The 26,951-nt window shown below is 36.7% G+C and overlaps 1 protein-coding gene across 10 annotated transcripts in view; it reads left to right on the forward strand.

Annotated features, from left to right (window-relative positions):
- The window catches only part of Hph (HIF prolyl hydroxylase), a 68,503-nt gene that overhangs the window by 34,642 nt on the left and 6,910 nt on the right, over positions 1–26,951 (forward strand). The window lies entirely within an intron of this gene.

Here is a 26,951-nt window from a genome sequence, read left to right on the forward strand (position 1 = left end):
AACACAATGTATTCGGTTCGAGATGTATGTCATTGAGTACAACCTGTTGCAAGAAAAATCAAAACGATTCGAGGGGACGTCCTAAACTGCACTCTTCCCAAATATTGGGAGGTACCCGAAGGAGTTGAAATATATAGCCCATATTATAACATGATCTATGTCTCGTAGAAATATTACGATGTCCAAAGAATGGACCAAATCGGTTACTGCGTTCGAGAGTTATCGTGCTCGCCATTTTAGCGAAAATTTTTGAACTTTTGTGGGGGAGGTACCCAAAGGAGTGGGCCGATATGGCCCATCTTAGAACTTGATTTAAGTTTGCGCAAAATATTACGACTGCCATATTTTGTATCGAATTGGTTTATCCGTTGGAGAGTTATCGTGCGCTGCATCCACTACATATGGTGCCTTAAAGGGTGTTTACAGCTTTCGGGTCATTTTATCAGGAAGTATGGACTTGTTCCTGAAAACTTGTCAACTTGTCCGAACATACTTCGGGTCTGAAACCATCATTTCGATGAGACACATTTTTGGTTGTATCAAAGTGTACATATACCCTCGTTATCCTAAAGGCTGAGGGTTGGGGAAGGCTGTTGGTTTAATTTGATTTCCGAAAGGGTTCTTAAAAGGTTTACAACTGTGCCAAGCCAAGAGGTCTAACAGCCTGTTTATGTACATATGTGCTCCAAAATTAAAGTTTGGGTGAGTTTCATCGCACACATTTTCGTTTCGAAATACATAAACAGGCGGTAAATGTTAACCAGGAACACGGTGCTCTTGAAGCAAATTTAAATGCAAGGTGCTTACATCTGGGAAGTTTTTGCGGATTCTGAAACTACAATGTACATAGATGAGAAAAATCAAAAAACAAAAAAAAAAAAAACGCCGGAGCGCTTTTTAAATAAATCTTGATTCATGTTTAAATTTTTAGGGGTTTTTTAGATTTCACGATTTTGCTTTGAAACCGCAAGTTCTATCTAAATGTGACTAAAAAAATGTTGAAGCTAAAAATGTCAACTTGTATCGCGATTTATTTAAAAAGCGCTTCGGCGTTTTTTTATTTTTCTCATCTATGAACATTGTAGTTTCAGAATCCGCAAAAACTTCCCAGGTGTAAGCACCTCCCATTTAAAATTGGTTCAAGAACAAATGGAATATGTCTATTCACTAGGAAAACGAAAGTAGGAGCTTTCGAAGAACCTTTTTTTCCTAAATAATACAAAAAATGTTTTACGAATAGTTAAGTACCTGGAAGTTATTCTGCAAAGAGGTAATAAAGCCCACAGATATTGGTCAACCAGAAGAAAGGCAATAGTCTAAAAATGGGGTTTTAGTCCTAGGATATATACAGAAGCGTAATTAGACCGATCCTAACAGAGTGATATGGTGGAAAGCTATGGACAAAAAATGCAATGGAAATATTGCAAAAAGAGCAAAGAATGAATTGCTTAAGTGTTAGGGCTGCAATGAGGACTACATCAATTACATGTTTGGTCACAATACACATATTCTTGAAGTCAACAGAGGCTAGTATGTGAACATAAACGGAAAAAGTGGCTAATACACCAGAAGCAATGCAACATTTGTACAGGATTAAGTAAATTGTGGACAACTGTTAAATCACTCTCGATTCTGGGAAAGAACGATAATAGAATGGCTGCTACTTTCAACGACGTGACAGTAACTGACCCGAAGAGGTGAGCGAGTTTTTTTAACCAGCAGTTTATAGAGCACCCGAGGGTAATAGGGCGAAGAGGAGTGTGCTACGCAGTATAAGAAGAACCCTCCCAACCCAGAAGGTACCGCAATTTACGATGGGCGATGTTGCAGACGTCATCCGAATCGAAATCATACAAAGCATTTTCGTTAGCCACCCATATTGAACCAAAATCCTGCAAAGTTGGCAGGAAAGGTAGGCAAGGACGCCAGAAGAGGTGAATCTTACAGGCCGATTTCCCTCCTGCCGACAGCAGCAAAGATTCTAGAGAGACTACTCCTCCCCACGATGAGAAGCTGTTTTCCAGTTGCCCAACATCAAGATGGATTCCGAAAAATGCATAATACTACATTAGCATTACACACCATATCCACACATATCAGTAGAGGACTGAAGCAGGCGGTATCAAAGGCCTTGACCTATCGAAGGCTTTTGATACCGTTAACCATGCCAAGCTCGAAAATGTAGAGAAGATTACTCTCCAGCAGTGTTTCAAACTTTATTTAAATCAGGTAGTAGAAATGAGGCTACCAATTATAGAGGTATTGCAAAATTGAATTCAATTCCAAAATTATTTGAGAAGATTGTTACTGAATTAGTATCCTTTCAAGTTTCTCCTATACTGTCCAATCATCAACACGGGTTTTGAAAAAGTCGATCTACCATTATAAATTTACTAGAACTAACTTCAAATGTTAATGAGGGCTTTCGAAATCGTTGTCAAACGGACTGTATTTACACTGATTTCAGCAAGGATTTTGACAAAGTAAATCATGAACTATTATTATTGCTCAAACTAAACGCTATTGGCTTCTCGCCTTCATTACTTAAATGGATAAAATCATATCTCAGCGATAGAGAGCAAACAGTTAAATTTGGCACTGCTATATCCAATAAAATATATGTTACATCTGGGGTTCCGCAGGGGAGCCATCTTGGACCGGTATTATTTACACTATTTATTAATGATCTGCCAAATGTTTTACAAAACTCCAATATTCTCATGTTTGCCGATGATGTCAAAATATTCCAATCATTCAGTGACCCATCGAATCAACATCTTCTACAATCCGATTTAGACCGTTTCTGTCATTGGTGCAATATAAACATGTTGGAGCTAAATGTCCTTAAATGTAAGCACATGTAATTTTTTAGACTAAAGAAGATTGATACCTCTTATTATCTTAACGATCAGATTGTTGAAAATGTTGTATTCATTAATGATTTGGGAATATTCTTAGACAACCGTTTAAATTTCAAGGAACATATTTCTGCGATTACAATTAAGGCCTACAGAAATCTGGGATTTATCAAAAGATGGAGTAGAGAATTTTCAGACCCGTTGGTAACAAAACAACTGTATATATCATTTTTTCGTTCTACATTAGAGTATGGGTCCATTATCTGGGATCCAACTTATTTAATCCATATAAAAGCAATAGAATCTGTTCAAAAGCAATTTTATTTGTTTTGTCTTAGGGGTCGCGGTTGGACAATACATACATTACCATCGTATAACGTACCATTCAGACAAACACGTAACTATCAGTTATTATATGTAGATTACTATCGGTCAAATTATGAAAATAATAATCCCTTACGCCGTCTGCTTTTGGAATTTAATAAATTTTGTAGTATAATAGATGTTTGTGAATCACGAGAATCAGTAAAAAGAAAAATTATAATATCCCTTAATGAATAGTTTTTGTTTTTCTCTATTTTTACTTTTTGTAAATTTGATATTTTGTATATACATATGCACGTACTTAGTATGTATTATAGTCTGTAAGGATTGTATTAATATACAGACTTAAGAAAAACTGTATGAGTGGGCCCCAGTCGTTTGTAGAATTCAGAAACAAGAAATCGAAAAACCGTAGAGTGAAACAGGGAATTCCCCAAGGCGGGTGATATCTGCGGAACAGTTTAACCTTTACCTTTCTGAAATCCGACACCCTCCAGAAAACCCACATCCCACACTTAGGAAACGACACAATACAAGAACTCAACTAATATTACGGCAATGGTACAGAATTTCTAAAATGACGAAATTTAATAATATATTCTAAATATAACCTCTTCCAGACTCCGAACTAGAGCGCACAACAGGCCTGATCTGGCTTAAGTGTATGTCCATACGGGCCTGTGGCAGTTTTTGTATTTTCTCCCTACTCAACCAAACTCTAACCCTAGTTTTCCGTATACAAATATCAACAGAGCATTCCACTATCCTCAATCTCTCGGTGTGCCCGCATGATGGGATTAGCAATTGGAAAGCCGCCGCGAGAAGGCTGAGAATGTATTGCTGTGAAATCTCTCCGCCTTAAGTATAATTTATATGTACATTTCAAAAATCGTCCGTAAATCATTTATATTTATTGTAGAATTACCAAAAACACATTAAGCAAAAGTCGGTTCAAATCAATGCGACCCACCTTACTGTGCACTCACTAAACTTACATTGTTTACACACATGTGACTTCGCGCGGTATATATGAAAGTTTTAAATTATGTTTGCTCGTCTGACTGATTGATTGTGTTCTTACTTTTCAACAAAACAACAAATTTTGTGTGAAAAAAATATACAAAAACAAAAAACCACTTAACAAACTTTACAAATAAGCAGGTTATTGGACAGACACAAAAAACTGAAGCCGCCACTCAATTACATCACGTAAGCATTTATGCCAACGTTTGTACATTACATTGTGCGTGCGGAACACATCATCATCGCAATCATAGATTCTCCCATTACATGGTGGCCTACGTACCTACCCATTATTACGGTACATTTTCGGGCGTACGTGAAATTTTGAACGGATCACACAAAATAAACATGTTTGATGTTTTTTTTTTTCTTTTCTGAGTGGAAATCTCAACTGCAGAATCATCGGAAGTTGGAAACATAATCCCATGACCTTCGCTCTACAAATGCGGCGTATGACTGTCTGTCCATAGGTGTTTTAGGAGAACAAATAGACTTCTGAATTACGGAAGTACATTTTTGGGGACAACAACAAACTGAAATGGGAATAAATGTGATTTATGGAGTGAGACAATTCAAATCAAATGTTATTGCTCGCGATTAAAATAAAAGCGTTAAGAATGCAATAAAAAATAACATCTAGTGAATTTTGATAATAGGTAGTAAAATTTTGTTTTGTTAGTTCTTCCAGTTGGAACTATGTTTTGTAGACTCTTATAGAATTTTAATTTAAAAATTTATATTTAAAAAAAATATGCATGCCTGCAAACAAAATGAACTTTTGAAATGGTGATATTAATAAGAAATTGTACATATAACAACAAAATAACAACTCAACGACTCGGAAGCCTTTTTCCTTAAGATGTTCAATGATGTGGGTCCCTGATTTTGTACCGTGATGATGATTCTGCATATCTTCGCAGAAATGTTTCTAAAAGAACAATCCCTCTGAACGTAAAGTCGTTTTACCATTCATCGACCTTCATTCATTCTTCTTTACTATATACATACATAACTACAATTTTATTTAAGAAAATATAATTGTATATCTTTTTTTCAATACTACCCTCCTCATTTGTCGTTTCTTTTCAATATTTGTGTATTTCACTTTTTCTCCTGACGAATTAGTCCCTTTAGATTAATTTTTATTTTTCCCAACTGAGAAATACATTTTCATTCAGTCAATAATTTTCCTCCAAAGATTACTGGTGGTTAGTTTCTTTCGCTTTGTTTGATCCCCAAAGAGCACTTCGTAGGGAATTGAGAAAAAATCTCAAAATTAATGGAAATTTTTTACGTAAAACTTAATAAAAAAGATTTTTAATTTCTTCATTTAATTTATAATTAGCATTTTTTAAACAAGAGTGTTGTTTAAATATCGAACCATTTTACACGTTTTAATTTAAACCGTTAAATCTTAAGTGTGTGTATATTGTTTGTATATTCTATTTTGGGATGCACAAATCAGAAATGCGATCATTTTCGGGTCATAAGTGTTGCAAATATTTCTGGGAGATTTCATTGTTTTACATTTATATCCAAAAGATTTTGAGAACTAAAACATTAATAACTTCATTGGATGTATTGAGTTTATTTGCCAACAAAGCTTTATTAATTTAAAAAAAAAATCAATAACCATATTTGCGCGAATATACCGGTTTTGTTTTATGTTCTTTATTTACTTGTATGAATGATTTGTTGCTGGATTTTCCGATTTACATTTTTGGGAAAGTGGACACCTAGGATGGCATGCCGCTTTCGAGCAAGTATTGAGCTGCGACATAAGAGATGTTCAATCACCACCGTCTCTTCTTCATCTTCACAGATCTTGCAGCAGTAATTAACACCATCATCGTTCTATTTCTTGGTAAAAGCTCTAATATTACAGTGCCCGACTCCTGTCAATACCCTAATTGCGGATTTGTTCAAATTTATGAGTGAATTTTTTCTGTTAGTTGATAAACTTGGCCAAAATGGCTCTTGTCATGTTGCACCTTGGTTTATTATGCCACAATTCTTCTTTCATCAAAGAACGTTTCAACATCAATAGGTCACAGTAGGTGTTCAAATGCAGTAATACACTCAAGGAAGGCCTCAGATTTGATTCTAACTGATTTCATGGCTTCAAGTGCCGCTTGACTATGCACAAATAGTCACAGGTTCAAAGATGTCAGCAATTCAGCTGCCTTACTGATCACGAAGATCTCAGCATGGAATACACTACAGTTCTTGTCCAACTTGTATAAGAGTCAAGACCTAGCCTTTCTCAGTAGACACCATCCATCACCAATGCCTTCTTCCAACTTGGAGTTTTAAGACTCTTCAAATCTCAAGACTGGTAATATATAGGCGCTAAATTTCTCTCCAGGGTCCACTTTAGGTGCTGTTGCGCCAAATATTCAGGTCATGCAGCCTTACAGCATCACGAGCTGCCTGATATTTAATGTTGAGTCCCATAGGTTCAGCATTGCATACAGAACTGCTTGAGGTGTACTTCTGAAAGCTCCCATTATAAGATTATATCTATGCACATTCCCCATTCCATTCCTGGAAGTCGAATTATGGAATTATAGAATGCCATGGGCTTTATTACCACAGAGTTATATATGAACAGTGTATAATCGATGGTTTCAGTCCCCTGCTCTTCCCAATCGAATTCTTACACGAATAGAGTGCGATTAACTCTCTTTTTTCGTCCGCTCTTCAACGTTCCTTTGGTATCGCAGTTGACAGTCCAGAATTGGGCCTAGGTACAACACTGGTAGCACAAAATCGCCAAATTACGTTTTCTCGTGAACAGTGTCAGTTCTGTTTTTGCTGGATTGGTGACCACAAACCATATCTAATAAGCGATTGTGGGTGGTTACGAAGCAGCATTAAATAGGATCCGATATAACCAGAAGAAAATACGGCTAGCTTGGCCATATTTTAAGGCTCTTAGATGTAATCCACAAGGACGTCGCAATGGAGGAAGAACAAGAATCACACGGAGAAGAACAATCATATGAGAAACTAAACAAACTCTTGATCAATTACGACTTGAGCGGATGATAGAAACACATGGCGAAACTTTGTAAATAGACTAAGAATTAATATGTCCATTAAAAATGGTAGGCATTTGCATCGCATCCCAGAATGACGTTACACAAGCCCATCTTTTGATCCAGCATCTTGCGTTCGGTTCGGTGTGTCCGGGTCCTGAGGAGGCATGAAGACAGATATGTGGTTTTCCCAGTGCCATGCTCCAGTCATGCCGTACACATGTCTCCATTACTGTAATTAGATAGAAAAACTACATTTAAGCATTTCGTACCTACTACACAAGTCAATCCCACGGCAGCGGGTACATTCGTAGCGGATTAACCCGAAAGCATAGTGTTTCGTCCAGCGGCTACCAATCAACCATTAAACTTATGCTTCTATATAGGTTTCTAGCTGCTACAACCTACACATGTCTTCACCTTGTCGGAAGCCCCTTTATAGCAGTACCTTCCGATCTTCGGTATTTTTGGTATTTAAGCTACATTTTCCTACTAAGTTAGCTGTAATTTGGCACTTAGCGTTCCCAGTGGTCACATAACATATCCACTAAAAATCGTGGACCTGCGTTCACGTTTGGGTATAGCCCCCATATAACGGTAACTTCCGATTTTCAGTATTTTGAGGATTTGAGCTAAATTTTCCGAAAATCAATTATTTCGTCAGCAATAATTAATGATTTAGTATCCTCTATGTCTAAAAGATGTGTTTGTGTCGTCCAGAATAGAGGATACGCAACTAAATATTGATATCAATACTTTTGTTGTACCTCAAATTGGGGTGTGCTTTAGTTTTGTCCGCTTATATTTGCGACCTAAAATGTTTTTTGATTATAACTTTTGTTTATTAAATTCTGAATTCCTTATTTTTGTGTTTTCCAATAATAAAGATATAAATAAATAAATAAAAAGAAAAATAAAAAATAAATTTATTACTTTGTTTTCTTAAAAAAAAATAAAAAAATTAAAATGTAGCTATTATTGTGACCATGAGTGGAAATCCCTTTCACTAAAAGTATGTTTTTTTTACTTGATTCTTACTTATTTGGAGGACCTTTAAAACCTGATAAATGCTGAATGACTTGTTCATCCACAAACATCATCATCACAATTCATGTACGCATAATTTATTATTATGAAACGGTACCTTCCATCGCTGATCATTATGAGCTACTGTTGCTATTTATCAGGTGATGCTTATAATGATGCTGTCTGCTGACTGACGTTGATGCTGATAAAAAGTCATTGTACTCATGCCACGTCATAACAATGTGATTCCTCAACAATGCCCCGCATCAAGGCCGTTCGTTTGATCCACATTCATTTCGTTGCCGCATTCATTCAATCTCATGTCATCATCATCATCTTTTTTAGAGTGGAGTGTTGGTAGAAATGTATGTAGATCAGTTTTCAGTTTTTCTTGTTGAAATAAAAAAAAAACTTTTAATGCAATAGGGAGGGAATCTCCCATTTTTGCTTTGTCTCTCTTTATTCAATATCTCTGTATCTTTTGTTGGTACATCGTTTCTTTTTGCTGTTGAGTGCGTTAACCATTTTGCAGTGAGTAGTATCTCGTTTGTAGTTTTTATATGGTTGCCATATTCTACAAAAATTAAACATAAGAAAAACATAAGAAGGTATTAGTGAGGATGTCCTCATCAGTTCACTAGTTTGTTGTTTGCGGATACGCCCCGCCGAAGTTATTTTTCAATAATTTCTTCAAGAAACAAGTAAAAAGGTATCAGTTGGCTTTGGCGACAGAGATATACCCTCAGCATGCGTGATATTTGAACTTGCCGAACACAGTCCATTATCGAAGTGAATCTTATTTTGGGAGTCATATCATTTCGATAGATATCGCGCCCACTAGTCATTTCAGTGGGTCTTCGTATATCTTTTGGACCTGTATACCAGGAAGCATGGACTTGTCCACGAAAAACATAATATCGCTTTAATCAGGACCACAACGAACAGTATTGGTATACATTTCCGAAGGATCTTCAAACAGATCCTAAACTGTTATTTGGATAAAATATTAAAAGATCCTAAGTTGGGCCAATTCGAACTGAAACTATGTTTGGACATAATATGACGATGGACTAAATCGGTTGATCAGTTCGAGGGTTATAGTGCTCTCCAGCCACTACATATGGTGCCATAGGATTTTTTTACACCTTTCGGACTGTTTTATCAAGAAGTATGGACTTGCCCCTGAAATAACTATTACCGTCGTAATTGAGGCAGCGAATGCAAGTTACTTTAACAAAAATCAAAGTGATTCGAGAGCAGGTCTTAAAGTGAACTTGTCCGAAATTTTGTGTGGTTACCTGAAGGAGTCGACAAATATAGTCCATATTTGAACCTGATCTATATCTGGTAGATATATTAGAATGTGTAAAGTATTCATCAAATCGGTCACTCACTTCAAGAGTTATCGTGCACACAATTTTTCCGAACATTTTTGAATTTTTGTTGGGGAGGTAACTGAAGGAGTGGACCGATATGGCTTATCATCGAACTTAAACTAAGTTTGGACAAAATATTACGAAAGCCAACATTTGGACAGAATCGGCATATTCGTTGGAGAGTTATCTTGTGCTTCAACCACTACAGACGGTGTCGTAGGGGTTTTGTGCAACTTTGAGGCTATTTTCTCAGGAAGTATGGACTTGCCCCTGATGAAACTTGTACCGTCGCATGGGGGGCAGTGAGTACAAGTTGTTACAACAAAAATCGAAGCTATTCGAGAGCAGGTCCTAAACTAAACTTATCCGAAAATTTGTGTGGGAGGTACCCGTAGGAGTGGACCGATTGAGTCCATATTGAAACCTCATCTAAGCCTGATAGAAGTTTCACCATGTGCAAAGTTTGGACCAAATCAGTTACTCCCTTCAAGAGTTATCATGCGCACAAATGTTCCAAACATTTTCGAATTTTTGTGGGGGAGTACCGGAAGGAGTGGACCGATATAACCCATCTTCGAACTTTAACTAACATACTTGGGGTCTAACACCATTATTTCGATGAGGCACATTTTGCCCGTATGAAAGTGTATATACCCTCGTTAGCATAAATGCTGAGGGTATAAAAAATATAAGAGGGGCCAAAGGAACAATCTCATTGAGAAGTTTTTTTGGCATCCCCACATAACCCGAATAACCGTGTTTGCAAAACATGAAAAATCTTCCTGTTATGTTGCCTTCGTTGTAAATCAACGACACACATATGTATCAGTGGAGAGAAGGGTTGTTTTGTTTTGCAAACACGGTTATTCGGGTTATATGGGGATGCCAAAGAAAAACTTCTCAATGAAATAAAAAACTCCTACAGGTTACGCTGTCCCACCCATTTCAAAACGGCGGAGTTTTATGCAACCCCTATTTTTGGGTGCCACCGTGGTGCAATGGTATGCACACCCGCCTTGCACACATAAGGTTGTGGGTTCGATTCCCCGGCCAGGCAACATCAAAACACTTTTCAACGGTGGCAAAATACCCCTCAGTAATGTTGGCGACATTTACTGAGTATTTCAGCCATGTAAAACTTCTCTACAAAAGTGGTGTCTTAGACACGCCGTTCGGACTCGGCGATAAATTGTAGGTCCCATATCATTGAGCTAATATGAATCGGGGTGCACTCATTGATATGAGAGAAGTCTCCCTTGTCCCTATGGGATGTTGTGGAACAATTATATTATATTTTTGGTCCGATTCATGTCAATTTTTTTTTTTTTTTTTGATTAAATTGCAATGGAGACATATGCAAAAATTTATGCATTTTGCATATTTTCTTATGTTTGTATGTACAATTTTTCTATTTAAAATTCTTTTCAGGCAAGTCAATACAATAGAGAAATGTATAACCATAGCCTCAACCTTCAAAATACCGAAATTCGGGAGGTATCGTTCTATGGGGGCTATATGAAGGCCTGAACCTAAACCGACAAATTTTAGGTGGAAAGTTGTTTACCCCCAAAGGAAGACTAAGCACCAAATTTCAATATCAAATTTCAGCCATTTCGAGGGATATTGAGGCCACAATCTTTTAAATACCAGAAATCCGAAGGTACCGTTCTAGGGGGGCTATATGAAGACGTGGACCTATACCGACAAATTTCAGGTGGAAAGTTTTATACCTCCAAGGAAGACTTAATACCAAATTTCAGCCATTTCGGGGGCATATTGAGGATACAACTTTCGAAGTACCGAAAATCGGGAGGTACCGTTCTATGGGGGCTATATGAAAACGTGGACCTATACTGACAAATTTCAGGTGGAAAGATGTATACTCCCAACGAAGACTTTATACCAAATGGCAGCCATTTAAGTGTGATGGTGAGGCCACAACCTTCAAAATATCGGAAATTCGGGAGATACCGTTCTATGGGGGCTATATGAAGACGTGGACCCATTCGGACAAATTTCAGGTGTAATGTTTCATACCCCTAACAAAGACTTAATACCACATTTCAGCCATTTCGGTGGGATTTTTAGACTACAAATTCTTGTATATATTTTTGCATATGCCCATTTTATGCAAATATGTAAAAATATGTCAATATATGCACGAAGAAGTCATTATTACAGTATCTAATAATGACTCCTTTCCCACGGGCCACTCTTCCCCCTACGTCGGTGTGCCGTAGTGTTTTAGTCGGAAAGCGTTAGTAAGGTTTCCAAAGGCCATTCTGCACTCAAAATCGGCTTCAGATTTGATGCTAAAGAATTAGATGGCTTTAAGACCCCATTGGGTATCAACGAAGATAGTCACCGATTCAGAGATCTTAGGATCCAGATTTGGTTTGTATCAAATCTGCTGAATTCCTGTTAAAATTTCTTTTGTTTTTGTAACAACTACAAAACAAACAAATAAAATTGTTGCAAAAAAAGCAATGAGTAAAGTTGTTAAAACGTTACTGAATAAGTTTTTGGACTTGTATGAGCTTTTCACCCTTTACCGGTACCACCTTGGAACCATCTGCATAAAGACCGTCCAGAGGAGGGTTACTTCACATTGCATATTCGGTGATATATAGTCGCTTAATTCCCACAAGGATTCACTTTAATCTAATCTATATTCATGACAACGGTCCCATTTGCCGGAAGTTTAGTAATGCATTCATAGTTATTTGTGGAATACTTCTAACGGGTTTTCCAATAGGGACTTTACAATACAAATACAAACTTCTTAGGCCATGTTAACTAGCCTTCGTCTTAAAAAGAATATAATAAATAACTTTCAATTTAATTTGTGAACTCTTGGTAAGGGTATGAGGTCTATCTTTCACCAGAAAAAGTCTGCTGTCAGAGTTCGTAGTTAAAACTTCTACAAGTTTTAGTTCCAAACAAATCAGGACTGGCCGCCCAATGCGTGATAAGTTAGCCACGATCAGTGAATAGGAAGAAAGTAACACAAGTGTTACCATGATGGATCAGTCCAATCATTACCATTACATGGTAATATCTTTCTCACTGCTGGGATGAGGTCTATTGCCCTCTTCCGTCCTGGAGCCAGCGAACGACAACCTGTTTTTGTGAAAGTATCTCCGACAAGATCGTAAAAGATCTACAATGATGTAGAGAGTTGAATATCCAATTCACTACTCCACTTGCGGTGCCAGAAAGGAACCATGTTGGAGCAGCCTAATCACAACAATTACCTGGTAGTAGCTTTCCCACTGCTGGGAGCGAAGCCTATTCCGCTCTGGAGCGGGCGAACTGGTAACTCCCTGTTAGAATCAGGCGTTGTATGCACTTCGCACATATCCTACCGACGCTGACTTTTCCGCTTTTGCAGATGCACATGTTGGAATAGAAGACTTCAAGGTCCTTTCGTACTAATACTTTAACTCTTAAAGCTGATTGCCGATATTCTGCATTAGTTCTGGTTTTGACCTCTGCTACTTTTACCGTGGCTTAATTTGTTATTTAGTTTCTTCCTCTTTGCTATTTCTCGAAGAGTTTCGTCGGAAATCCATGGCTTGTGGGTTCTTTTATGAATGCCAAAAATATGTGCTGCACTATGGTAGCAACTGTTTTGAATGGTGGGCCAGGAAGTGTGTGAGGCGGGTTCAACTGGTCCCACTATGTTATTCTTGTATTGCATAGCGACATTGCTGTCCTGAAGTCTGTGAGTATTTCACTTAAGAGGTTTCTTTTTGGTGTGCACCGCAGAGGGATACAGCTTGGAGCTACCAACTAAAAGGTGGTGGTCTGATCGCTATCAATATCAGCATCTCCAACTTGGTCATCTTAAAGGTTCCTCCGTATGGGAACTGAAAATTATAGAACTTGAACTCCATTTTATTTTTCAACTTTGACTCTTTGTAGAATTTTCCAAGTCATATGACTGAGAAGTCATTTAAGTGTTTTTTTTTTTATTATTTAGATTGTTTTGCAACTCTTCCGTGAGTTTTTTTTGAACAATGACCAACAACAAAACCTCGCACAAACTATTCTTATGGAAATACATAAACCGAAACTTTGAAGGTTAAACTTTTATCGCTCAACTACATGTTAGGAACTGTGAGTGTTTGACGCTTTCTGTTGACTTTGAATTCGGGTATTGACCCTTCTTAACTACGTACGCGCCGTCTGTGTATGCCTTACCCCCAAAACAAGTGTGATTGTACAAACATTCGTACATATTTATGGTTGGCGGCATCTCATCGCAAGTCATTTGCGCCAGCTGTTATTGTTTGATGCTATATTTTCGGGAATCAGTGGAGAAACGCCACAACAAACAATGGCAAAATAATGTACACATCATGTTTGACGACGCTTATCCGTCCGCCCCATCTCTAATGTCATCTATCCAGCTAACCAACAAACCTCCCCTTATCACGCCGCATAACTTGGTTACACCCTCCACCCTCATTTCTTTGGATGACTGTTTGTGACTACGTGCCTACGTGCGCGTGAGAGCTTAGCTGCTGGCGAACTGTTTCGGCCGCAGACGTTTGTTTTTTATACCAACAATACTAATGGTAAATCCATGAAGTTTAGAGGTAGTACGTCGTAGCAGCAGCTATGAATGAACGAACGAAAAACGACGAAGACGACAATGGAAATGAATGAACGAAAACGAAGACCCCAGACAAATAAAGTAAACATTAGATTGTCGGAAGGTTTCTTCAGTGGTTTGTTTTCTGCTTTACCTATAAAGTTGGCGGCCGGCGTCGTCGTCGCCACTAAGCATAACAATAAATTGTGTAAATATCACTTTTTTCATTTTCATTTGACTGACTTTCTGCTGTTTTCCGAACAACAATGCTGTTTCCACTTCATTTCTTGTATTTGTTTGTACTTCTGTTTTGATTGTGCATTTTTCTGGAAACAGAGTTGCCATCTCTTACATTGTATCAATATTGGGCCAGGTGGTATTGTAGATAAGATTTGGGGGTTTTTGGCTTTATCTCTTTTGTTTACTTTTTTCGAGGGAGTTAGAAATTATAACTGCCTCACACATTTATTTGACTGTTTTCAGTCACGTTTCAATTAGCGTTCTATTGCAGTCAGATTTTTTGGTGGGACCCCCTCCCCTCCCCCCTTGTATTGTTATAACGCTTTAAATCAAAGTAGTCTATTTTTTTCCTAAAACGAGATAAGATTATTGTTGTAGAACAGCATTGAACTGAATTGCCTTCAAAAGCCTGAGATAAATATCAATCTTTTGTCTTTATAGGAGTTAGTAGGGAGGTACCTACATACATACAAAGTATTTTTTATTTTATTTTAATTTATAATCATAATTGCAAAATAAACAAAAAGAATGCAAGTTAGGTATTTTGTCGCATTTAATTTAGAAATTAATAACGATGACCCAAGGCACGTTCTACTCGGTTTTTGTGATTTTAAATCTAATCTCTACTACGTGATGTAGGTACATATTTATGTTTTAAAAATCCAGCAATGTTTGTCGATCTAAATCGCCTGAATAATCTCATATGCCTTAATCACCTTGAAGTACCTATCATATTGAATTGCTCAAATTTTAGTTGCATTTCTGTGAAAATGAAGAACGATCCTTGCATTTACGGATCGAGATTGTAAGTCCATATCTATGTACATTGGGCTATTTTCCTTGCGACAATTGTCAGTTTGGCGGAGAGGGAGGTGAGGCATAGGGTAATTATTTGCCTCTCAACACCCTCCTCGCCGACAAACTAACAATTGCCGCAAGGAAAATTGCCTAATGTAGATATGGACTAATCATTTTCAAACCTTTTTGGTTTTCACAAATTGATTTTTCTTGGGCACTCTGGTTAAGGTATTATCCTTAGAATATGAAAAAAAACTGATTTCAATGTTCTCATTTTGGAGACATATGGAAATCTCTAACATTTTGTTGTATGGGCATAGACTAATGAAGACATAGACGCCGGAATGCTCTCACCGAGTATGTTCGAATTAAGTGTGGTAACTAAGTAACTCAATATAAAATGCCAAAAAATACAAGTTAATAAATATTTTATTCTGGCAAAAGATTACATGGGGATAGTTTTTGATGTGAACTACATATATCCTCCGATAAAAATATCCAAGAAAATATTGTCATTTTCCCCTATTGTCTTCGAACTTTTTTTAAGTTTTCGGGTTTGAGTGACTTGACCGCGGAAAAATTGAGTATTCCGTAGTCTGTATATTCATTAGCTTATGGTATGGGCTTAAGATGACAATATTCGACAAGTCGCAATTTTCTCGTCAATTTTTTCCTGAAAAGTTTCCTATACGTTTCAATCATGGAAATTTCCAACTTGAACGCAAATCGATTAACAAGAGTCGAAAAGGTTGTAAACAGAAATTTTTGTATGTGGCCTTCGACAAGCTCATTAATCAATATCCATTAAGTTGTTAATAGATAAGAATTTCATTTCATATAAATGAAAGAAAATCGTAATAAAATTCTAAACGATGACTAACATTCAAAAATTATATTGACATAAAATGTTGCTCTTTTGATTTAGCTTTAGAATAATTTTTATTTCAAATTGAAATACATGTATTTTGTTTTTGTATTTTTAAACGCACACGCAACACGCAGAGCTATAGGTTTGGCCCTTAAACAAATATTTTTTTTAGGTTTTTCACGTTTTGAATTCGTAAAATTAGTTTAACCATAGTTCAAGATGGAACTAATTTAATAAATTCAAAACGTGTAAACCATAGGATTGTAATTCCAAAAAGACAAAAAATATAATTTACCCTTTTACTAGTTATGTTACTACAGCACATCTTAAGAACACCTTTATTAACGTTCCTGCATAGTAACCGGGTAGAAACACTCCTTACACGCTTTTGTACCAGGAACAATATTAATTTTTGCAACAACGCTTATTTGTTTTGCTCAACCATTGTAACTGCCATTCTGAAACCGAACCGAACCTATCATTTGCCAAAAAGAAAAAAAAAGAAAAACAAAAACAACAATCGAAATTGGTCTCATGACTTACAATTTTTTACAAAACTACTGAAGTTTTTATATTGGCTGTATATAATTCTCATATACATTTTACAAATAACGTTGGTATAAATGCTGCATATCAAATTTTTAACAAGTATTTATGAACACAACTTACGATCAGGCTCCATTAATACTTTAGATTAACGATATCGAAAAACGATATCTAAATATATATCTTGTTAAAGGGACAAATGACAAACCTTACCTTTTAAAAACCTAATGTTTTATGGATAATTTTCTTCAAATATTGTCAGATCAACCACTGCGTTTATATCAAAATAATCCAGTTTAAAGCCTGGTTTAGACTATGCACTTAAACGATATTGTATGACAATGACAACTTAAATCGACTAGAGTTGCCAAAACCAAGCTTAGTCTAAACGGGGTTTCTGTAATATAAAAATGGATATTCTTATATTTCTGCTGTACATACAGTTGTCTACAAAATAATAGCAGTATTTTGCACAACTGTATTCAATCATATGGTCTGACTTCATAAATTAATCATTGAGTTGTCACATGTGAGACAATGCAAAAATGCTCATTACTAAATGAATGTAAATGCGCACATTACAAACATGTAAAATACTATCAGTCGGCTTTGCATACAGAGATATACCCTCAGCCTGCGACATAAGAAAAAGGAGATACCCCAGTATGGATTGATTTTTCCAAAACTGTCTACAAGTGAATAAGCATCAGTCTTCTTAGCCGACAGAGATATACCCTCAGCCTGTGACATAAGGAAAAGGAGCAAAACCAGTATGGGGTTATTGTTCCAAAACATTACTGTTGTTATGAGTACTGCGAGAAATATCCGAAATAAAGTTTACAATTTATCCGCGAACAAGTTTGAACCCGTTCTTAAAATGTTTGTACTTTTGTGGGTGAGACACCGGAAGTTGTGGAAAGATATTGTATTTATTCAAATTTGACTCAAGTTTTGCGATTACTGTAAATTTGCGAAATATTTTACAATTACCAAGGTTGGACCACCGTGGTGCAATGGTTGGGTGCCACCGTGGTGCAATGGTTGGGTGCCACCGTGGTGCAATGGTATGCACACCCGCTTTGCACGCTAAAGGTCGTGGGTTCGATTCCCCGGCCAGGCAACATCAAACACTTTTCAACGGTGGCAAAATACCCCTCAGTAATGTTGGCGACATTTTCTGAGTATTTCAGCCTTGTACAACTTCTCTACAAGTGGTGTCTTAGACACGCCGTTCGGACTCGGCGATAAACAGTAGGTCCCATATCATTGAGCTAATATGAATCGGGGTGCACTCATTGATATGAGAGAAGTCTCCCCTGTCCCGCCTGGGATGTTTGTGGAAGAATTATTATTATTATAAGGTTGGACCAATTCAATCCTTCGATATTTTAGTTTATTTTAGTTAGTCATCGTAGGATTTTTGAGAACGTTTTTAGTGGTCACCAGCCTTAAAGGTTTCATTTTATTAGTTTTTATGATTGCCAAAGTTTGAACACAATTGGAAGATGTTAACACGTGCACGCTTCGAAAATCTCGATTCGTCGGCGGCTTCGGCTACCTATATCTTTGGAACGGCTAAAGGTGAACTGGGCCTGGAGACATTAGCTGTCAAGATGGCTAAGATATATCAGTGTCAAGTTGATAATGTCAACTGTAACAGATCTTTGTAGTAGTCTCTTACCTGGCATTCCATTATAATGGGTAGTTTTTTAGTTCATCTTTGATATTCTCTACTTCTTATTTGGGCTGTAGCTTTGAAACAATCTCCCCTACATCGAACTTTGATTCATCAATCGCCGACCATTCTTTTTGAAATGGTTGAGATCGCGATGTGCTTCCAAACCCCCCCCCCTCTCTTCTAAGATGGGGAGTTGGCACGCTACAGGTCCTGTACACCATGCTCGGTGGATGACAAACGCTATATACTGTCTGAAAATGCTACTCTTCCAGGCAGGACCAGTTAGTCCGACATTTTAGGACGATACCGCCAAAAAATCGACAATGCTACAATTCGGAACAAATTTGAAACAATCCGCGAACATTCCTTAAAATGCACTTAAGCAAGAATGTTGAACTTTTGTCAAAGAGGTACCCAAAGATGTTTGATTTTCCAATATAACCCTACTTAGAAATTGATGAATGTTTGGAAGAAAATTTACGCCGTTAAAATTGTCGGTCAAATCGGATACTCATTTCATAAGTTTTAGTGTTCATCAATCATTCGAGTTGATGTCAGCAGAGTTATTTACAGCCATTACTCAGGAAGTATAGACTTGACACCGAAAAAATTGTAGCTTTGTGAAAGGGACGGCGAGCACAACCTGCTTCCATGCAGAGCCTTCAAACTATCTATATTGCAATGAGGTACATTTTCATCTCATCAAAGTTTACACATATAACCTAATTAGCCTAAAGGCTGAGAGTATAAAGATATTGCATTCATGAAATAATAATAATAAAATAACAATCTATTAAGATGTACCTCTGATTTTGGAAACATACTCTGAATAATACCAGAAAAATATATTTGTATGGCAACCACATTTCCGTTTGCTATACAATCCCGCATGACTGTTTGACAGATATTCTAAAGATTGTTAACATATGTTCACAATTGCGATTAAACACACGCATACATACATATATACATAGTTAGTACAAATGTTTACTTACACTCAGTGAGAGATGTTTACAAAATGTGAGCAAACACTCACTTAGTCAGACTTCCGTCAGGGATGATAAATTTGGATTTAATAATGACTAGCAGGAACAGCATAAGTTCCAAATACGTATAGTCAAAATGGACATGCGTATAAAGGGGAAATGGCAGAAATTCCCACAAAGCTGAATTTTGGTGGAGAACTAGTGTTTGCCATTTAGAAGCATTGTTCTAAAAGACGCCATCGATCAAATGTGTGCACAAAAAATGTATTCGGGGTCAAAGGTCATATTTTTGAGGCATAAAACGAGGGCATATACTCGTACACTATGATGTGTCTCATCAAAATAATGGTTAGGCCCTATGTACGAGTATGTTTGGACGAAATCCGTTTCATACAATTTGGAGTCGGTTTAGCCATGTCTGTCCGTCTGTCTGGCTGGTGCGCACGATAACTCTCGAACGGGCCAAAAAAAGGTGGTGGACACATTAACTCTCGAAGAGAGTAACCGATTCCATACTTTGCACATCCTAATATACCTCCCAGCAATAGATCAGATTCGAATATGGACTATATCGGGTCACACCTTCGGGTACATCCCACACAAAATTTCGGAGAAGTGCTGTTAATGGCTAGCTCGCGAATCGCAAATACTTGTGTTTAGTTTTTTTCAAAGGCAAGTCCATACTTCCAGAGTAAATGGCCCAAAAGCTGTAAAAAATCCTACAGCCACCATGTGTAGTTTTTCGTGCGTACGACAACTTCCAAAGTGGATACAGTGTTGGTCCAAACTTTGAATATCGCAATATTTCTGTGAAACTTAGATAAACTTCGAAAACGGACACGGTCAACTCCTTCGGGTACTGCTACGTCTAAAGTTCAAAAATGTTCACCTTAATGCAGTTAATACCTTTTTACACCCTCATCCGATAGGCTAAGGGGGGTATATACACTTTGATACGATAAAAATGTGTCTCATCGAAATTCGTTTCAGATAATTTGGAGTTGATTTAGCACTGTTCATCCGCCTGTCTAGCTGGTTAGAACGCACGATAACTCTTGAACGGAATAAACGATTGGGTAAACATTTTGTACAAAAACGTAATATTTCCACCATACTTAGTTTAAGTTCAATGATGAGCCATATCAGTCCACTTCTTCGTATACCTCCTCGACAAATGATAAACATTTTTATACCCTCAGCATTTATGCTAACGAGGGTATATACACTTTCATACGGGCAAAATGTGCCTCATCGAAATAATGGTTTTAGACCCCAAGTATGTTTGGACGAAATGTGTTTCAGACAATTTGGAGTCGATTGAGCAATGTCCGTCCGTCTGTCTGTCTGTCTGTCGGTCTGTCTGGCTGGCTGGAGCGCACGATAACTCTCGAACGGATGAACCGATTCGGTTCAAATTTTGGCTTTCGTAATATTTTGCCCAAACTTAGTTTAAGTTCGAAGATGAGCTATATCGGTCCACTCCTTCCGGTACCTCCCCCACAAAAGTTCGAAAATGTTCGGAAAATTTGTGCGCACGATAACTCTTGAAGGGAGTAACCGATTTGGTCCATACATTGCCCATCGTGGAGCGTGTACCAGACTTAGATCAGGTTTTAATATGGACTCAATCGGTCCACTCCGTCGGGTACCTCCCACACAAAAATTTGGAAAAGTTCAGTTTAGGACCATCTCTCGAATCGCTTTGATTTTTGCTTTAGCAACTTGTATTCACTGCCCTCCATACGCCGGTATAAGTTTCATCAGGGGCAAGTCCATACTTCCTGAGAAAATAGCCTGAAAGTTGCAAAAAACCCCTATGATACCGTGTGAGGAGGTTGGAGGGCAAAATAAATCTCGAACAGGTCTGCCGATTTGGTCCAAAGTTTGGCCTCAGTAATATTTTGTCCAAACATAGTTTAAGTTCCAAGATATGCCATATCGGTCCACTCTTTCTGGTACCTCCCCCACAAAAGTTCAAAAATGTTCGGAAAAATTGTGCGTACGATAACTCTTAAAGAGAGTGGCCGAATTGGACCATACTTTACACATCCTAATATATCTACCAGATATAGAACAGGTTCAAATATGGACTATATTTGTCCACTCCATCCGGTACCTCCCACACAAAATTTCGGATACATGTTCACTTTAAGACCTGCTTTCGAATCGCTTTGATTTTTGTTGAAGCAACTTGCATTCGCTGCCTCAATTGCGATGGTAAAAGTTGTTTCAGGGGCAAGTCCATACTTCTTGAGCAAACATCCCTGAAATTGTAAAAACCCCTATGGTACCATATGTAATGGCTGGAGATCCATTCTTTTTAGTATCTCCTCCGCAAAACTTTTGATCTCCAATCCTAATCAACATTTTTGTCAGTTCAAAAGCCCAAAATTTTTAAAACTCCCTAAATACATGCGTTTTTTGGGAAAAAATTGTTTCAATATACACAGGCTGAGGGTATATCTCTGTCGGCAAAGCCGACTGATACTTTTTTACTTGTTTTTACTAAAGTGGTGGGCAAAATAACTCTCGAAGGACGTAACCGATTTGGTCCAAATTTTGCAAATCGCATTATTTAAGTAGGTTTGCCTTGTAACTTTTTTAAGAAATAATCCATTACTTTTCAACTTACTGGTAATGCAGAAAGTAGCTTGTTTACATAACTTTGTAATGGGTTAAAAAATCTCCGATTTTGTTGGAATGTTTTTAAAAGATAGATTTACCGTATCATGTCGTCGTTATTCTTACAATGGCTAAGGTACACTATTAAGTTACATTTTACTTAGTTTCCCATCCCTGATACTCACTCACAAGACATTTTGGCTGAGTCGAATTTGTATCTGTAGAAAAACAAATATGAAGAACTGAATACGTCGTACGCATATTTCATGGATAACGACGAACAAATGTTCAATTGCACGTCACATCCGACTCTTTTGGTGGGCTGTGAGAGAGTTTTTGTTTAGTTTTTCGTATTTTTTGAATGGAATGAGAAGTGCCCATACTCCGCCTCAGCACGCACGTAGTTGTTGTAGAGTTTATTTTTGCATTTTGCTGGCGGAGGAGAGAGCTGCCCCAAGAAACCACTACGTCTTGTTGTTTCATTCAATATCAGATGTTAGATACGAACGGTACAAATATACGGCTACTTTATTGTTGGTGGTTTATTTAAAGAAATTTTGCTAACAAGTAAAACTGATACAAAACAAATGAGATAAAAGTGAAACAAAATAAAATATGAAAAGATAAAAAACAAAACAAAAACTATTTAACAAATTTGAATATTGTTAAAAAAGTAAAAAAAAAAAACAAAGCGAAAACGTTACTACCACCAATCCCGCCCCTTTTTCTTGTTTTTGCCATTGTTAGGGGGTTGAATACTGACCATTCAACACTTTTATAGTCTTTATTTTGAAGATACATTCTAAGGGTCATAAATAATATTTCGCCTTGTGTACTCTCCTATGTGTAGTGTATAAAAAACAGAGAAATTTAGAGAGGAAGTGAAAATGCGATAACGGACGCGGGAGAGTGAGAATGATAAACAGAGAACCAAGATAAAGAACAGATTGCAAAACATTTTAGTTTTTCCCAGCTATAAAAAGGAACCACTCCACCAACAACTAAACCGTATAACAGAGAGTGGGCCAATGAAAAGCGTGTAGAAGAGAGCAACTATTTACACTTGAGATACTCGAACCAAATGTAAACCCCAACTGCCTGTCTGACTACCTCTACCTGCAAATTTGAAGTTCAAACAATTGACTAGTTGCGTGTTGGCATTCAGTAAAACAAGACTGATCCAAAAGTAGCTACGGAACATTCTCAAAAAATAAAAAAAGTAATATTCAACAAAATAACAACAAATAACTCATAGTTCCTAATAATTAATATATGCAAACAAAAACCTATGAATATTTAATAATAACAAAAAATATATACAACAAAATAGTATTCCTACAACTGTGATATTAGAATAAAACAAAAAAGCAAATATTTAAGTGTCCTTAAACAAAAACCAAAAAATCAAAGTTAACCTTTAAAAATATAAGACAACAATCATGATTACCTCAACAACATCTACAACGGATTATAATAAATTTTTCAAACGTCCTGCCTTGCCCTCAAATGCTGAACAATATTTACGTGAACAACTTGAAATTGGGTAACTATTCCAAAATTTTGTTTTTTTTTGGCATTTTATTCAATAGAAAGTATTAAATAACAATTCAATGTAAGAAATAGGTATTACTTAAATTTCTTCTTCGGTTATTACTTTGCAGTTGTTGTTGAAAGGCCTTCAAATGATGTTTATTTTTTTTTTTAATTTTATTTTTGTTATGTTTTCGTCAAAAAATGTGAAAATTAATATTGAGACGGTGGTGGGTTTTTGGTTGTTGTAGCGCAGTTGAAAAAAAAAACAGCAGAAGAAGAAGACAAAATATATAGACCGGTCTTTTCTAAAATAAGTCAATGAGTGCCATACAATTTCAGTTTTAGGGTGTATGTAGGTATGTTTGTGGTACTGTATTGTTTGTGTCTTGCTTTAAACAATTTGCAAACACCTCAACTACGTCCAAAAACATTTGTCAGCTGGTAGGTACGAGTACATATGAATGTGACTGACTAAACACCCACAGAAATTTAAGATTTATTTTTTATTTTTACTATGAAAATATTTTATTGAAATGTGCATCTTTGAAATAGACTATTTTCAGTTTATAGGTGATAGAGGTTCACTTTTTCCTTACACAAAAAATTCTGTTTGTTTCCTTTTCTGTAACCTTTATTTAAACATATGTATATGCGAAAAGTAACATGAATCAAAAATCGAACGATTCAATTTGAAAAATTCCCGTGAGTTTTGTCTTTTCGTCGTTTCAACTTAAAGGCGAAAGTGAGAAAACTCACGGAGAATTTACATTCAGAATAATCTCGTTTATCATACAATTTGGGGTTTATTTAAGGTTTTTTTTTTTCAAGAAAACTACCAAACTTTTTATACCCTTCGCCTTAAGGCTAAAGAGGTTTTAGACCCAAAGTATGTTTGGACGAAATTCGTATTAGAGTTGTACAATCTAGTTCATTTGAAAGATCTAGTTCAATAGCTAAGTTCTTTTAACTGAACTAGTTCAGTAATCTAGTTCATAGTTCACTATCCAGTTCAATCATTCGGATCAGAATCGTCCACGGGCTCTTAATCGTTCGCTTGATGAAAACACATACATATGTATATACACCAAATAGGAAAAAACAATGGAATAGTATAATTAAACTACAAAAATATTATATTTAGATAAAGAAAGATTAAGTTTGCATTAAGATTACAAAACAACTTCCTTCGGAAAAAATTGAAATTAGAATTTAATTAAGTGGCTGGCAAAAAAACTCGTATGTTGTGTGTGTAGAAATTATCACTGCGAAAAAAAGCTTTGTTTCTTTTTATTTTTTCCCTTTTTCTGTACTAAACAAGGCATATTGAATAGGTAATAGCTTCGATATATTGGGATATGTTATGTAAAAATGTTCTTTATGTAGAAATTACTTTTATTACAATGGGGGTTGACACTTTACAAAATTAAAATAAACAAAACTCATTACATTACGAAGGCATCACTTAGCACAGAAGACGGCGTCACTTTATTCATATGTGAATGACATGTGAACTAGATTGTGAATCGTTCGTTCGTTGATCGTTCTTCGTGGATCTTTTGGTCGGCGCTTAGTGAGCTATTGAACTATAATGAACTATATCGACTGATCTAGTTCATACGCTCTTTTCAATGAATCGTTCAATTGAACTAGTTCGTTCATGAACTATACAACTCAAATCCGTATCAGACAATTTGGAATCGATTTAGCCATTTCCGTCCATCTGCCTGTCTGTCTGGTTGGAGCGCAAGACATCTCCCAAACGGATCAACAGATTCGGTCCAAAATTTGGTTCTCTCGAAGATGGATCATATTGATCCACTCCTTCGAGTATCTCCGCCACAAAAGTTAAACATTTTTCGCTTAAATGGAGCTCACGGTAACTCTCAAACGGAGAACCCGATTTGGTTCAAACTTTTCACATCGTAATATATCTACCTGACATAGATCAAGTTTGAATATGGACTATATTGGTCGACTCCTTCGGGTACATCCCACACAAAATTTCAAAAAGGTGCAGTTTAAGACCTGCACTCGAATTGTTTTGATATTTTTGCAATTTGCTTTCCTCGGGCCCTTATTATGAAGGTATCAGTTTTTTATGGGCATGTCCATACTTCCTGAGAAAATGGCCAGAAAGCTACAAAAAAAAACCTCTACGGCCGCCATATGTAGCGGCTTATGCGTACGACTACTTTCGAGCCGGATATTGCGTTGGTCCAAAATTTTCATATTACGAATCTTATAGTACATTTACACTTACGAAATCGAGTGAATTTCAACTGTCAATTCCTTTGAATATACGTCAAATGAAATCTCAGCTGAAATCCATTGGATTTCATTTGACGTTTAAACAATGGAGTTGACAGCTGAAATCGAGTGGATTTCGTAAATGTAAACCAAGCATTAGATAAAGTTCGATGATGATGCTATCGGTCCACTCCTTGGGGCACCTCCCTCACAAAACAGCAACATTTATGTTTAAATGCAGTATAAGATCTTTTCGAGGATCACTTGGAAATTTATACCGAAGTTACACCTTGTGTTCCAGTTTACAGCAAGTCCATGCTTCCAGACATCTTCTTTTCTTTCAGCATAGGGCCTCTGCAAACATCCTCTTGGATGATCTGTCATTTGCTATTACTTTTATTTCGCTCCATGATTTTCCGATGGCTTCTAACTCCTTCATAAGACTTCTTTTCCAGGAGTTTTTAGGTCTTAATTGTTTCTGCTACCTTGAGGATGCCAATCTAAGGCTTGACGGCATAGTTCTTCGTTATTTTTTTCTCGTTTTTTTTTTTCATTTTCTCCTTTTTATGATTATTGTTATAGGATCGGTATTGCACCTTTGGTAGAGATCGGAATTAACATTTGGCCATCAATACATAATATGCAGTGAAATGAAATGACTGGTGGGCGCGATATTTATCGAAGGAAATGACTCCCATAAAATATCCACTGCTCAGATCGAATATGTCGGTTCATTCCTTCAGGTACCTCCTCGGCAAATTCAAATGTTCAATAAGGGCCTCAAAATTCTGAAAACCCCCTAAATACATAATTTTTGGGGAAAAGGATTTTTTCACGTTGAGGTTCATACCGACTGAAAATACCTTTCCAGAGCGAATTTAATTTATCTCCTTGCGGCACATAGATCAGAAGTACCGTATAGATTCCTTGTTATACAAGGGACAAGGGAGAGTTCTCACACATCAATGAGGGCAACCGACTTGGGACATCCCTCATACCCATTACGCCGCAGAGTTCTCCGCTGAAAATCTAATTTTCATATGTTTTCTAGGAATAGGTGCAAATGCATTTTATTCAAAATAATTTTTATAAAATCTTGACATTTCTCCACCATTTCTAGCTTCCATATGCCGGAATTCAAATATTAATATGTTGATAAACGTTTATTAAACGTTCACGTAATATGATAAG

This window comes from Musca autumnalis, unplaced genomic scaffold, assembly GCF_047663935.1.
Source record: "Musca autumnalis isolate F117 unplaced genomic scaffold, ASM4766393v1 scaffold_1, whole genome shotgun sequence".
Taxonomy (NCBI): Eukaryota; Metazoa; Arthropoda; class Insecta; order Diptera; family Muscidae; genus Musca; species Musca autumnalis.